This window comes from Pongo pygmaeus, chromosome 2, assembly GCF_028885625.2.
Source record: "Pongo pygmaeus isolate AG05252 chromosome 2, NHGRI_mPonPyg2-v2.0_pri, whole genome shotgun sequence".
NCBI lineage: Eukaryota > Metazoa > Chordata > Mammalia > Primates > Hominidae > Pongo > Pongo pygmaeus.
In genome coordinates, this window is record NC_085930.1 from 109,545,020 (window position 1) to 109,560,732 (window position 15,713).

General features: G+C 46.7%; 1 long non-coding RNA gene across 1 annotated transcript in view; it reads right to left on the reverse strand.

The window, feature by feature from the left end:
- Positions 1-3,093: 3,093 nt before the first annotated feature.
- LOC129033847 (uncharacterized) overlaps positions 3,094-15,713 on the reverse strand; it is a 113,850-nt gene continuing 101,230 nt past the window's right edge. The window contains exons 3-4 of the long non-coding RNA XR_008501689.2: positions 12,758-12,828; positions 3,094-5,027 (exon numbers count right to left, since the gene is read on the reverse strand). This is a non-coding gene — a long non-coding RNA (uncharacterized LOC129033847). The remainder of the gene's footprint in view (positions 5,028-12,757; positions 12,829-15,713) is intronic.

Here is a 15,713-nt window from a genome sequence, read left to right on the forward strand (position 1 = left end):
TGATGGGAGTTTGGAGGCAGCTGGGAGCCTTCTAGATAGGGTGGAGCTGAACGAAGGCCCTGGGGCAGGGGCCAGAGGGATCTTATAAAAAGGGAGGAGGGTGGGGAAGGGAGTGGATGTCATTCACGGGTCCCACTGAAGTTAGTGTGAGGACAACCCATTAAGCAGTTATAAGGCCAGGAATGGGAGGCATTTGCGTGATTTAGGAGTGCATTTTGAAAAGATCATTCTGGTTATAACATGTGGAAGAGATAAGGCTGAAATGGAAGCTGGAGAGGTTGTGGGGAGACCCAAAAGGGGTGGAAGTGGTTTTGAAGCATCCCCTGGAGTGCCTGTAACATAGTTCCTGCCCAGCTTGCTGTTCCCACTGGAGATTTTTTTCTTGAAACAGGGTCTTGCTGTTACCCAAGGTGGAGTATAGTGGCACAATCTCTGCTCACTGCAGCCTCAAACTCCTGGGCTCAAAAGGTCCTCCCACCTCAGCTGTCTGAGTAGCTGATGAGACTACAGGTGTGTGCCACCACACCCCTGTCTAATTTTTAAAAACATTCTTTATAGAGATTAGGTCTGGCTATGTTCCCCGAGTTGGCCACTGGAGATTCTGATGGAGCAGGTGCATGGTGGTCCCTGGGATCCTGCTTTTCCAACATGCTGAAGCTGCCGCCCATGGACCACACCATGAGTGGCTCTAGCTTGGACTCCGTTGGTGGTAGGGGAGTTGGTAACTGGATGAATTCTTAGGAGACGGCAAGAAGCCCTTTCTGAAAACTGGGACTATTTTGCTTTGAAGATATTTGTCCCTAAACATAATTTAGTACGAATTTCAGAGATGCCCTTAGCGATATAGGGATGGAGTGAGGGATAGAACTTTACAGAAGTAGACTCACCCTCCAGAATTCTAAGGTGATACAGATGCAGGTGGCTCTGGTTAACTCAGGCTCTATGTAACCTGGGTGCTATGCAAGGTTTGCATGGTGCTTGTTTTTATCCATCTCTCTGGTTTTCAGAGCAGCAAGAACCCTATACAAACAGACTATAGACTGGGCCTGAGTTAATCAGAGTGGCTCTGGATCTTTGTCCTGTAGAAAGCTAGAGAGAGGAACATCCTCCTTTTTATTAGTGTTTTGGAAAGGACACTAGCCAACCCAGCCACTCTATCTTGAAAACTCTTGCTTGGGCTCCGAAAAATGGTGATGTCACATATAAGATTTAAGTTAGGCACAAAATACTACTCCAACTCTAGAGACCTCCATTAGTTTTCCAGCTCTGCTGGGTCCATGGCTGTAAGGACCTGGGGAAAGGAAGCCCATCTGTCAGCACAGGTGATGGCAAGTATTACCTTTGATGGAGTGTCTGGCAGATCAGTGCCCTAGGAACAATCCCATGTTTGGTTCTCGTCCAGCCCTCAGGTCACTGGGACATGCGCTGATGGAGAGCTGTGGAACTCTCCCTGGCCAAGAAAGGTGTTTGCTTTCCAGGGACCCTGGGACCATCTAGGAAGTAGATGCATTACCTGTATATGTGGCTACAAACAGCCTTCCTCTCTCCAGGAGGCCACCGTCCTATTACTAGGTCCTCCCTTCCCTTTACTTTGCCCTATTCAAAGCTACCATCACCAAGTATCAAAACAAAGGTCCCAGCTCCGCAACCACTGTGTGTTTTGGCACCTAGGAGGAAATGTTCAGTTGAGTGGCGCTTAACCCTCCTGATGGCCCATAACTTCATTTTCACAGTGGGAAACCTGGTAGCACCATTTTCTCTGTAGGAAGCTAATGTTACCAGGAGTGTCTTTTCTTTAAAAGTGGAGCATTTGTGTTGGGGGATAAACAGCAGCCTCAGGAGGCCAGTGTCTGCAGGGGAGCTGCAGCAGCCAGCCCAGAACTGGAAAGCCGCGTGCCTGGGTTCTAGAGCCGAGGGTCCTCTGCGGCGGGTGTAGCTGCCTCGCCAGAGGGCGCCCTTGCGGGTTCTGGAGCTGGAATGCTGTCTGTAGTGTGGTGTGGCCCTGGTGTTGTGAAGTAGCCGTTCTCTGATTGGCAACGGCCTGATTCACAACACCAGCTGCCCCACCACACCATGCCAGGGAGGTCTCTGGGGCAGGCCGATGCGCGTAGAGATGCCTTTGTGCTGCTGCTGCTGGAGGTGGAGAGAGGACAGAGAACAGCCAGAAGTGAGAACCGGGAAGCAAGCACATGCCAACATTTCACTGCCCTCCCCAGCCCCACCTGAAAGACTTTTTTTCATTGTGCCTTTTGTGAACTTCCCCATCCCATAGGGGTCATGGGTGGGTATCCATGGCTCCAAGGAGTCCTGGGTCCTGAACACAGACTTACCTGTGCGTTGGTATTTCTCTGGGAAGAGGATCTGCCTTCAACAAATGCTCAAAGGGAAACACAGCCCTCCACAGCTTAAGTATGTCCAGTGTGGGCCTTCATAGTATTTGATGATCACCATACCTCCCAGAACAAAGTTTTTCCCCACCAATGCTTTTCTGGGAGAAATGCAAGGAATCCCATTACTGTGTTGCCAAACACAGAAACCAGAAACCAGACATGGTTCTTACTGCATATTCTGAGTAATTTCTTTCCCTCGGCTGTCCCTCACCTCTTAATTTGTATGCTGTCCAGGGTCCCCAAACCTCCAAGGCCACGCTTGGAGTAGCTTCCATGTCTACTGAGGATGATCAGGGTCAAAATGGAACCCTTCAAGGATGCACAGCAATCTCCCTGACTCAGTCCTCTACAGAGTGGGGAACACATTCCAGATAAAAAATAAGGGTGACCACTGAGGATTTGAGGCAGTCAAATAAACCAACCAAAGCTGAGACTGGCTGAAAAGAAATCAGGTAGCCAACATGGACACACTTAACCATCACAGCACCTGCCTTTCCATCAGCCGGTGACCCGCCAGGGCGCTTCCTCCCCTGGTTTCAGCTGGTCCAGGATCCTGAATGTCTGTACTAGGGAAACCCAGTAGTAAGATCACTTGGGAGCTCTCCTTTTGGTAGCTGCCTAGATTTTATCACCATTATGAAATTATATAGCATAAACTTGACGTGAAAATAGCATTTGAAGTTTAAACCCTATTTCCAGGTGTCAATAAACACTTTAAATGAACAGCTCTTTGGCCCAAAATGGCTCCCGCCTGCTGTGTGGTTCTTAGTTACCCAATCAAGAAAAATCACATTTCCCACTTTCTGCCATCTATCTTGGAACCCACTTTATTTTAAGGACATAAACTTGGCAACTTCCTAGTACTGGATATGGCATAGAAGTTCTGCCAAAGTTCTTGCCAGAGTTGGGGGAAGCAGAAACTTTGAGTAATTTATCAATCATAGCTTATCACCAAGCCATGTAAATCACCGTGGTCTTGGAGTTCAGAAATGTCTGGATTTTTCCTATCTGCAATCAAAGATTCTCTGCTGGGACATTAGGCTATAATCTCTACACTACACTGGGGCCTCTGGCCCACAGAATCCCAGGCTGGGAATCTAGGTTGGGAACACTAGATAAATGTGCATATTTGATGAGCATTGGTGTTGACTAAGTTAACACGGCTGGCTTTCCAAGCATCAGGTAGAGACCTGGAATTTTTTCTTTCCCATGGGGCTGAAATTTCTGCGGACTGTCTCAGGACCAATAACCACTCACTTTGAGAATGAGCAAGTTCCAGAAAGTGGGATTAACTCCTCGTAAAAAGTTGCTGACCAAGAGGGTACATGGGAAGGTCACGCTGGTACCAGGTAAAACCTGTACAAACTCCAAGAAATTAGATAACACAAACCCACATCCTGGCGCTATCCCATCTCTGTGTCTGAGAGGCAAAAGGTGACTCAGGAATAGGTGAGAAGCTGAGGCCATGAACAGACTCACCTGCAGCCAACTCCACTTTGTGGTTCTGTTGAGAATCCACCAATGCCCAAGGGGATACGGAGAGATCAATAAATCATCAATAAATGGCCATCATGTTTTAACTTCAAATGCTTGCAAGGACTTGGCACCTTAAAGAGCAGGGCCATGCCTGGCACAGGCCCTACCCCTGCTTCCCCTAACCCTCCCTATTCTCTCCTCCTTACTCTCTGTGCTTTCTTAACTTCTCAAATGAACCATGCTCCCTCCCACCCCAGGGCCCTCACACAAGCTGCTTCCTCTGCCTGGAATGCCTTTTTCCCAGTTCTGCATGTTGAATACCAACTCCTTCAAGCTTCAACTCCAGTCACTTCCTGGACCTCCAACCCCAGACCAGACCTGACTCCTCTGTAACATGCTCTACAGGTATCTGGTCCTCTTCCTTGCATTTCTCATGGCATATGAGTGAAGTCTCCTCCAACTTCACCACTGGGTTCCCAGCGTTGGCCATGTGGGAGATACTTGATGAATACTGGTTGGATGAATGAATGATTTTAACCAAGACTCAATGGCCCAGTTATTCTTTTCTAAGTGCTCAGATGAATCCCTCAGGGGAATAAATATGGCACCAAGTATTTTAGAAACATACATGGTGCTATTCTGTTATGAATAATTTTACTTCAATAGACTGTCAGACCTGTTAACTCATCTTCCTGACTGTAGGCTAACTTCATGCTGATCTGACTCACCCTCTCCTAAACTCCCCATTGCCTCAGGAAAGAGTGAGTCCCAGATCCTGCAGTCTCTTTTCCAGCATGACCCTCCCCGGTGGTGCAGTGGTGCCCCAGCATACCATGTGGGCATGCTTCTGTGGATCTGAACCTGACTGGAAGGCCCACACCCCTTTCTATCCAGAAAATTCCTCTTTCTGCAGTCCCAGTTCTGGAGCTAGCCATCAAGGAGGCCTTCCTTGCCCCTTGCTCAGCTTGCGCTCTTGGCCTGGCCTCTGACTCTTGTACCTTTTGTGTCCTTCCATTACTACTTACATCTTCAGTCTGTCTTAGTTGATGGTGACCCTGAGGACGGAAGCCATCGTGGAGTCACCTGGCAGGTCAGCACTCACACAGCACCTGGAACACAGGGGCCTTCAGCCTGGATGTGCTTCCATTCCATGAGGAGTTCCTGCAAAGCAGGGGGTGTAAGGGCACCATGATAGTAAAAAATCTGTTCTTTGTGTACCCTATGAATCATCAGAATGTCCAGAAATTTCCAATATTTTGCCATATTAAGTGCAGTTCTTCATCTCCATGGCCACCCAAACTCCCAGTCCAGACCCCTGCCAGAACGGGGGTCTTCAGGCTGCATGTGGGCCGGCTGAGTGCCAAGGAGTTAACATTCCCAAGGAGCATCAGCCAGTGACGGACAGGGGTTAACGGATAAACACGCGGCTCTCTGGCCCCCTGGGTGGGATAACCCTGAGATGTGTTCTACACCAGCTCACAGAGGTCTGCATGTGCCAGCAGCAGTAACCTTTACTGGCTCCCTTCCTCAGTCTCTTACAATGCTTCCTGGACCACCTCTCAACACTCAGCAGTGCAGTTAGTGTCAGTGTGAAGTGTATTCAAGTCCACTCATGGCTTTGAATGGGTGGATGTTATGCTGTTGCCAGGATGGGGCCAGGGCGAGAGGAGAGAGGCACCCTCCGTGCTGATCCTGCTCTTGTCTGAGCTAGACCATGAGTGCTTCCTGAGATTCTGCATCTTGAGCATCTTGCCTGCTCACTCCAGACCCACCCTGACTTTCAGGAAATCAGAATATAAAACTCAGACAAAACAACCTATCCCAAGTAGGTGTTTTCCAGAGTGTGCTGTATCTATATTTCTTTACTGCTTTTTCATAGACAATCACCCTCTAAATGGAGGACCTTTTGGCTTCCAAATTCTGAGATATTAGAATCATTCTACATGGTCAGTAAAGCACACATGTTGTTGTAGGCATTTAAGACAGCATGTCTACTTTAAGATGATGGCAAAAAAACCAAAGGGCAACCTGTAAAGCATGTTTGTTTTAGCCTATCTTGGCAGAAGCCTTCTAGGTGAAAAATAAAACCCCTGGTTCAAAGAGGCTGCCCGGCCTGCTGAGCTCAGCCTGGAGTTTATTAGCACAGTTAATATCGCATGCAAATACATTTCCCTGCTTCGGTCATGCCAGTCCATTAATTCAGCCCCTTGTCTGCTACATCTTTATCCTTGGCAGGTTAATCCTGCCAAATGCCTTTGCTGTAGCACCTGTCACGCTGTGCCTATGTCCAACAATGCAATTTTGCTAATCCTGTTGTATCAGCTTTGTGGCCCTGTCTGGTCAATCCAATGGTGGAAAAAGTGCATATAAGGTTTTTGCCAAGATCTTTCTCCTACTCTGGCACCTACCCCTCCTTTTAAAAAAGTGATTTCAATTAAATGGTTTGAAAGTCAACCACAGTGTTGGACACCAGCCAGCGGCCATGTCTTTCAGACAAGGATGTCACGGCACTCAGCATGCCTCCAAACTGTTTCTGGCAGCCCCACCCAACATCAGCTGAATATGCTAAGTGAAAAGGGTTAAAACAGGAAGATCAGCTAAACATCTCTTTTCCATGGCTGGAAAATCCTGTCCTGTCCTGACACCAAATAGGTTTAATGTTCCACCCTCACAGTTACCATAAAGGACATGAAGGGCTTGAGGATGGTTGAATGGAAAGCATACCTGTCACTTGTCTTTGGTGCTGTCCTCTTTAAGATTTAGTGGAATCATTAACATGAATTGTTAGATGAGGCACATCCCTTCCTGCAGTCGCCTGTGTCAGGTATTCACCTGACACACGGAGGAGCCGAATCTCCAGGCCCCACAGTGTGTTGCTCTTCTAGTTCGTGTCCCCGTGCGGGTAAGAGCCTGGGTGGGCCTTATATCCACATTTGCTCAGGTTCAAATCCCAGCTGGACCACTTCTACCTCTGTGACACTAAGCATGTTGCTTTACCTCTCTGGCCTCATTTTGCTCATCTGTAAAATAGGCATAACCATAGCACCAGCCACACAGGATTGCTGTAAGGATTCTACGTTAATACATGTCAGTCACTCAGAACAGTGCTGGTACACATATAGCAGGCAGTGGGTAAATGTAAGCTGATATTAGCATAGACTGGGAAATTTGTCAAAACTCACTGCCATTTGCATAGTATATAGGCAGAGCGCATGGTAAAATTCCACATGGGCATATCTTTTAGGGTCTTCAGATACTAACTGTACTCTCTTGCCTGCGAATTACAGAAATCTGGCTGCGAGGACCCCTATCTAGTCTTCATGCCTCCCGCTGGTCTCTATGTTACCCTGGTAGCCTTTGGTGGATGTGAGGAAGCATTCTGGGGGTATAAGCACTGGGACTGTGATTAGGTTCCCCAGGGCCTGAGTCCTAGGCCTGCTGCTGTGTGACTTTGGGCAAGTTACTTGACCTGTGAGACTCTTACAATCCCCACATTAGCAATGGTGAGACTTGGTTTTACACAGCAGGGTTATTGTGAGGATTAAATAAAAAAGTACACGTGAGGTGCATGGCATGCTGCTGGGAACACCGTAAGTGCCCCATAAATAATGGCCATTATGGTTATGGAGCCCCTGCAAAGCACCTGGGCTTCCCTTTCCAATTCTCCTTCCATCTGCTTCCTCATCTCCCCACAGCCTTCATGTAGATGTTGTGAGAGTTATGTGGGACTGGGGAGGGAAAGCTGCCAGCATGGGGCCTGGTTTCCGACACAGACTCTAGAGATGAGGCGGTACTCACTGCTGTTAAACCACAGTTCACCCTGGCTGATTTCTTGCTCCAAATAGCCCTCAGCTCCATACAGTCCTTTTTGTGCTAGTCTAGTCTAATTCTTGCTAAGACTTATGAGTGGTTTTTAGAAGATGGTGTGCATGTATAGATTTGAAAGTCCCATGTTTGGACAGAGCTGAATATGCATCCTGATGTGAGTGCCTAGACATCATTATGGTAACTGTGAGGGAAGGACATTAAACTTATTCGGTGTCAGAGCTGTCAGGACAGGATTTTTGCCCTCTGTGTGAAAAGTATTTTGCTACACAAAAGAGCAGTATGCTTCCCTTGCCAACCCAGCCACTGAACACTGCCCTTTCCCTCCTGCTTTTCCCAGGTGCTACTGGAACGTCTAACAAATAGTCTTATCATGAGTTGAGCATGTACTATGTTCCTGTTACCAGCCTGGATGCTTCACATTCATTATCTTCTTTTTTTTTTTTTTTGAGATGGAGTCTTGCTCTGTCGCCCAGGCTGGAGTGCAGTGGCGTGATCTCGGTTCACTGCAAGCTCCGCCTCCCGGGTTCATGCCATTCTCCTGCCTCAGCCTCCAGAGTAGCTGGGACTACAGGTGCCCACCACCACATCCAGCTAATGTTTTGTATTTTTAGTAGAGATGGGGTTTCACCATGTTAGCCAGGATGGTCTCGATCTCCTGACCTCACGATCCACCCACCTCGGCCTCCCAAAATGCTGGGATTACAGGTGTGAGCCACTGCACCCGGCCCATTATCTTCTTTAATTGAAATATTACTGTTTTACCAATTTCCCACTTAAGGAAATGGAAGCTTGGAAATGACAATTAGCTTACCCAAAGTCATAGCTAGCAAGTGGCCATAGAGACCAGGGGCTTTCCAGGCTACAGGGCTACACAACACATCTTTGGTGTGATGCCATTTCTGCTGGGCATCAGAGTCGAGGGTGGACCTCCTGAATTACCAACTCTCTTTGTCATTTATTTTTTCCAAGGTATAGCTATGCCACATGCAATATTTTCTTCCTCCTTTTATTGTTTTGATGAATCCCGTACTCAGTTTTTAATTTTTCTCCTGGGGGGGAGGATATAGCAAAAAAAAGACTTCTTTTCTGTAAAAATTAGGAAATTCCATCATCTTAGCACATTTCATCGGGTGTGCTAAGAATACTCTCTTGCCTGCCAATTATAGAATTAGCTGCAAGGACCCCTATCTAGTCTCCATACCTCCCACTGGTCTATACATCTCAATTCTAACCCTATATATCCCAGTTCTGCTGCACTGATCTGAATCTACTTTTTATTCGCCAATCTCTTGAATAAAATCAGTTTGCTAATTAAAACATGATGGAATCAAGCTATTTGCAAAATTAGGAGTTCTGACCCTCTGGCCTCTGTGGCCCAGGTGAGGTCCTCTGAGACACATGCATGTGTTGCCTTGGCGAGAATTCATGCTGAGAAGACAGTCCATTCATCTTAGGTCTTGCTTAACTAGCAGAATGTAAACATCTCTGAACTTTGCTTACTGGATAAAAGGCAGCATTAGCTTCTCATTAGCTTCCCATTGCATTTCCTCCTGCAGGATCAATCACACATCCAGCCCAGACACGTGGCCCCTGCTTGTAATTAATCTTGGAAAGGCGTAGCTCTTCTGTGGATGGATTGCTGTATTTGAGCGTGGCTTTCAGAGGGGAGGGGTAGGAGAAATAAAGGCTGGAAGCAGAATAATAAGCACCAGTGTTTGAGAAGTCTGCTCTGTGCCCTGTGCTGCAAGCAGCTTTTTTTTAGTGGTTGATTCACTGTCAGAAAATTTGCTTTTGCCTGAACGCGACGTAGCATCAGGGAGGGAATTTATGATTTCTTCTTTTCCACAGTGTGAATTTCATGCCTTAGTTAGTTGCGTTTTTTTTTTTGTTTTTTGTTTTTTGTTTTTTTTTTTTTTTGGCCAAATTGAAGTTGTCTAAATCCTATCTTTTGGGTGGTTGTAGAGTTATGCTCCATACTCTCAACCTGTCTGAGGGATGGAAGTGCTTGGATTCCTCTATTCACAAGGATTTAACTGTGACACTTGCATACAACTGAAAGAGACCTTCTTTTGACCTTGTTCTCAGAACTCTGCTTTTCTAATTCTTATTTGAATTTTAAATGCTTTAAGGTGGTTGGATTTTTTTCTTTTTTAAAAAATTGTGGTCATCTCAGTTACCAGGCTGGTAGAGGGCAGCTGGGAAGGCAGTAATAACAAGGAAGTGAAGATCCCATGAGCATTGATCATCAGAGATGGCTAGGACTTGAGGCACTAAGGATTGTCACCTCCTTGCCTTTACTGAATAGTATTTGTTGCTATTTTGGAAACCAAGCAAATTGCAGAAAAACCTTTACGGAAACTTAATTTACACAAAACCCACCTAAGGAGTGACGTCCTCAAAAGCTCTAGGAGGACTGTGTGAAAAGGCAAGTTTCCTTGCTGCCCCGAATATCATGGGTGAGACACACTTCATTTTAAGGGTCATGCCCATTATGTAAAAGGAGGTGCATCTGCATTTATCTCCGAAAAGGGATTTCTTCTGACAAAGCATTTCCCTCCCCTGCAAGCCTCGAAAGACATATAGACAACACGAGGATTAAGATATATTGACAATGGGAGGATTATTTCCTTACCTGGTATATGACAAATGCCTACTAATAAGTGAACGAGACAATCCTGTCTCCATTTTCTCTCAAATGCCCTGACCTTGTGGTCAGTACTCATGGGGTTACTGACCTTGCTTATCCTGCTGCCTGCCCAGGACCCTGGGGACAAACCATCCTGGCAAGCCTGAGACTGCCTGCCCAGGACCCTGGGGACAAACCATCCTGGCAAGCCTGAGACTGCCTGCCCAGACAGAGGGGGCTCTGGAGGGGGCCCTTGGGCTCTGCCCACAGGAGCAGGTAAGCCATTCTCACTTCCTCCTGCACGCCCACCTCTTTTGCCTCAGCTCTTGCATTTCTGTTGCCAGAACTCAAAATGCTTTCTTGTCAGACAAAATGTATATTTGAAAAGTATATTTGTTTGAAAACTTGACTGGCATTGACACCTCAAAGGCCTGGCTTGGCATTTCTGGTTAGCAGCAGAGACCTAATTTTTCTTTTTGAAAGTCCTGCTTCCTCCCCACAATTCCTGGTCTTGGAGCCCTGTGAAATTTCGTAGGCTGCTTCCCCTTCCGCCATGATTGTAAGTTTCCTAAGGCCTCCCCAGCCACGCTTCCTATACAGACTGTGGGACCGTGAGCCATTTAAACCTCTTTTCTTTATAAATTACCCAGTCTCATGTAGTTCTTTATAGCAGAGCAAGAACAGGACTAAAACAATATGTTTGTATTCTCTTCTCTCCAGTAGTTCTCCCAAGAAACTCTCTCTTAAAAAATTGCAGCAGCTAATAGAGTTTTGGAGGAAGAAAACCCTTTAATGAAACATGATTTCGTAGAGTAGCAGTAAGGGGAAGTTCTGCTTCTGAACAAAATGAGTTACCTCAACACCACCACAAAATACTCAGGGAAAGGTAACCAAGAACAGGCTTCTGAGAACGAATGAGTCACCCTCTCTTACACTCTGCAGCCTGAGCTGGGAGACACTGGCGCACACATGCTGACACCGGCAATGACTCACTTCAGTCTCACCTCCAGACCTGTCAGATCTCCTGGCCATTATTTAGAGAAATCTCTAGCAAAATTGAAGGACAACTTACAAATCCAAATCACCCTATAGTTCTTAATCAACTTCTAGGGGCTGCAAGCAGTCGCCTCATGGCGGGGGGGTGGGTCCTCTCCCCAGACTCTAGGCTGAGGCACAGAGGTTGACATGAATCTTCCAGAATGTCATTATTGGAGCAGCTCAAGGATCCACCTCTGTTCGCCCCTGAGGGAGACACAGGTGAGCTGGAGCTGGTGAATTCTGGAACTCTGGCTCTTTGTTCCACACCTCAAAAAAGCCTCCAGTCCTGGGGGTAGGGGGCAGCTTTCCTGCAAATGGATGTGCTCACAGGCCTGGGGAAGGGGCTTATTCAGATGCACAAACAGGAAGAACAGGAAAGTGGGAGAGACCAAGGCAGGGGACAGAATTCAAGGGGTCCATGCAGCTTTCTTGGTAACACTTTTTAAAAAATTATTTGTGCAACGTATGTTTATTGCGGCATTATTCACAATAGCAAAGACTTGGAACCAACCCAAATGTCCAACAATGATAGACTGGATTAAGAAAATGTGGCACGTATACACCATGGAATACTATGCAGCCATAAAAAATGATGAGTTCACGTCCTTTGTAGGGACATGGATGAAATTGGAAATCATCATTCTCAGTAAACTATCGCAAGAACAAAAAACCAAACACCGCATATTCTCACTCATAGGTGGGAATTGAACAATGAGAACACATGGACACAGGAAGGGGAACATCACACTTCGGGGACTGTTGTGGGGTGGCGGGAGGGGGGAGGGATAGCATTGGGAGAGATACCTAATGCTAGATGACGAGTTGGTGGGTGCAGTGCACCAGCATGGCACATGTATACATATGTAACTTACCTGCACATTGAGCACATGTACCATAGAGCCTAAAGTATAATAATAATAATAATAATAATAATAAAAAGAAAAAAAATTATTTGTGCAATTATTTACTGACATAACTGAATGAGGAATGCTTAGACAAATATCCCTGAGACTTTGCTCAAAGTAAAACACTTCCATAACCCTAGGTATTAAATTTTAATGTTGACAATGAAAGACCATATTCTGAGACAGTGTCTGAAGCACAGACAAGAGCAAGGACCCCTTCCCCATGGGAAGTGAATCCCAGGGAGAGGGTAGAGAGGGGCAGGGACATGAGTCATGTCTCCATGCCCCAGAGCTGACCACTCCCCTGACTTTGCTATGTTCTACAGCCTTGTAATGCTGTCCAGTGCTCACTCTGGGCTTGTTTTCTTATTGCTAAGATGGAAATAACAATACCCTTGAGCCTCAAAAGCAGACCATCATGTGCCTGGCCCAAGGCCATGGCTGCAGCAACTCAGAACCCAATCATATGGCACAGAAAAAACCTACCTACTGACCTGTTGGTGCTGCTGAGCCTCTCCATCCTTGTTCTGGACACAAACTGAGAAGTCCAACCTCATCCTTCATTCTGCAAGAAATTTTCAGGAATCAGTCACTCTCTTGTCACCTTAACTTCAAGGCAAACCTTTTCAGACTCAGCAAAGCAAACTTGGGACTCAGTTGAACTTCATAGGGACTATGAAAGATGGTCCACTATACAATGGACTTGCCATCTTAACCCTGGGCTAAAAAACTGTGGGTGGGGGTGGGTGGTCAAGGCGGCGGGGGGGAGGGTGTGGTGGGTGAAGAGTTCTGCCTGCCTAGGCACTCACTGCTGGATTCTCCCTGCACTTGCACATTCTTTAACAAAGTGACAAGGCACAGCTAACATTATCATGCACCCTCAAGTGCCTCTTAGTTCACTTCACGCGATGCTTCTAGTGACATGCTTTTATGAATCTTTGAAGCATAGGTGGTGAGAGAATGAAGAGTTTTCTGTTTTAGGGCTGGGTGCTCTCAGACTGTGTGTGTTTGTGACACCATCCTTCCCTCCCCTCCCCCTCCCATTCTACATCACTAGAAAGAAAAAAAGAGAATGGGATATTCTTTAGACAAGCACCAAGCCCACAACTTAGCTGATGTCCTTCCTTTGTTCCCTACTCCTGAGGGCTAAGGCAATAGCTACAGACCTGGGGGCAGGAGAAGGGGGACTTTTAAGTGAAGCTGAAGAGACGGGTGAAATGAGAAAATCTTTAGCAAAGCCCATCTTCTCAGCTGACGATATGGTTGCACTTCAGTTCTCCTTGTCCTTGAGAGGCAATAAAACGGGATGTGAAAAGATGGGGAATAGGTCAAGGTTTTGTCCCCATCTTGCAGATGGGGGAAACTGAGGCAGTGGAGCTTAAAGCAGCCAATTAACCTTTATGAAACTACAGATTGGTAGGGGCCATACATATTTAGCAAACATCTTTAGCTTTCCTTTGAAACTAATGCTTTTTATTTTCTTGACTCCTATGATGGGTCCAGACCAGCAAAGTGAAGATGAGCAAGTCAGCTCCTCCACAACATTGATTCAAACTAAGTTGGCAGGGGCGTTAAGATGAGCACACTGCACTCTAGGAGGTCTGAAAGGGGCTCTTGCAGGGACACTCTGGGTACGTGGGAGAGAAGGAGAAAGCTCAGCAACACACACCTAATGATTAGATGCCAGTTTCTCCATCTGTAAAATGGGATGACATTCTCCTTGGCTGGTAGAGGGAATAAAAGATAATCCTTGGGCTCAATCAACAGTCACAGTAATTGGCAGCTCACCAAGAGGTGCCTTTAATATCACAGAAATAAGCCCAGATACCAAAGTGGGGAGTTCCCATCGCCAACTCTGTCCTGAAGGAGTGGCACACGCTTGGCACATTCATTCTAAATTACGCCCCTGGCCTCAGGGTCCATTATGCCAAAGGATAATGTATTTGTGGCACCCACTATGTCCTTGGAAGAGGTTTTCTCCAGGATGTGGAAGAAAAATTTAAAAGGATCAAATTAGAGGTATCAGTTAATTCCTAGCCAAGATAGGGTATATGGTGTTTAGGTAGTTGTAGTAAAAGCAAAGAAAAATAATGGAGAGAGGAAACCTCACACAACTCACGTTGGTAGAAGAGCTGGATGGCAATATTGAAAAACATTTTGATGCCCATTAGGTAACTGTGCCCACTCTGTCCCTGGCAGTTAAGTGCCTATCTCTGGTCTCTGACACAAAGTGATCTTACCACCTCCACTGAAATCACAGAGCCCATCTCAATGACAGCACCCCCACCAATGTTTTCAGCCTATGGAGCTCAACCACCACAGTGATCTCCTAGGCCAATGGGGATGTGAAAAGTCACTGACAGGCTGCTCAAGGCCTTACTGAAGGGAGTTTCCTCTGAGCCTGCTCCAGGGACAGAGTGTGAATGTGGGTGTGCAGGGCTCACATGATAAATTGATTCCCACATCCCAGCCTTCTAAGCCTTTGATTCCGTCCTCTTACATGATACCAAGGAAGTTTTGGAAACCGCATGGAATGTAGAACCACTGAGTCTCACTTTCAGCTAACCAACCAAACTATCTCTTGGAGCCACTTCCAGCTGCTCAGCTGACATATAAAATTTAGGATCTCTCAACTCCATCTTTGGTCCAACATCCTTATAATCCATTCCTATGCACATTCTTCAGGTTTTCACCAACATAAATTAGCAAAATCTTGCAATCCTTTTGTAGGGATGCCCCTCCTGCCCTGGGAAGCAGACAATCCCCTGCCTTCCACTTGGTGGAGGGTCTAGGCTGAGGCAGGGCTCCTGGGCTGCAACCCTCCTGCTCCGCTAGTGACCGCTGGTGTTTCTGCCTGCGGAAATGGTTCCTCAGGCAGCAAAACTTACTGACAGAGACACTCTGCTCTATTTTGGTGTTTTTCCAGAGATTTTACTTTGATTTAGAAATTGAAGAATCCCTCTGATCCTGAGAAGGTCCCAGAGGAAAGAACCTGAGGAGACGCCCTGCAGCTTTCTGGCCTGACAAAGCTGCTTTTCTGAATTAGTCTTTCCAGGAGGGGGCTGAAGACTCAATATTCACCTCCCTGGCACCTTAAACTCCCACCTATATACTCCCTCCAAATGCAAGAAGACTTGAATTGTTATCAAAGACAGACTATGAAAAAGCAGCAGTAACTGAGTTCAGGTTGGCTGAGGAGGGCTATAGATAGCTGGCTTAGCTGGAATCTTCTGCAACCCCTCTGTTGCAGTAACCCTCTTTCACCAAGCCTGACCGTGCCTGGTGCTCCACAAACCCCCTCCCCAAGCCTTGCAGCAACCCTGAAAGGTGGGCATCATTGCTCCCACTTAATGGGTGAGGAAATGGAGACTCAGACTCACTCATGTGCTTCCCCTGCCTCCACCATTCTCCCAGTGATAGTGATGACAAGCCCGGGAGGCTGGTGCTCAT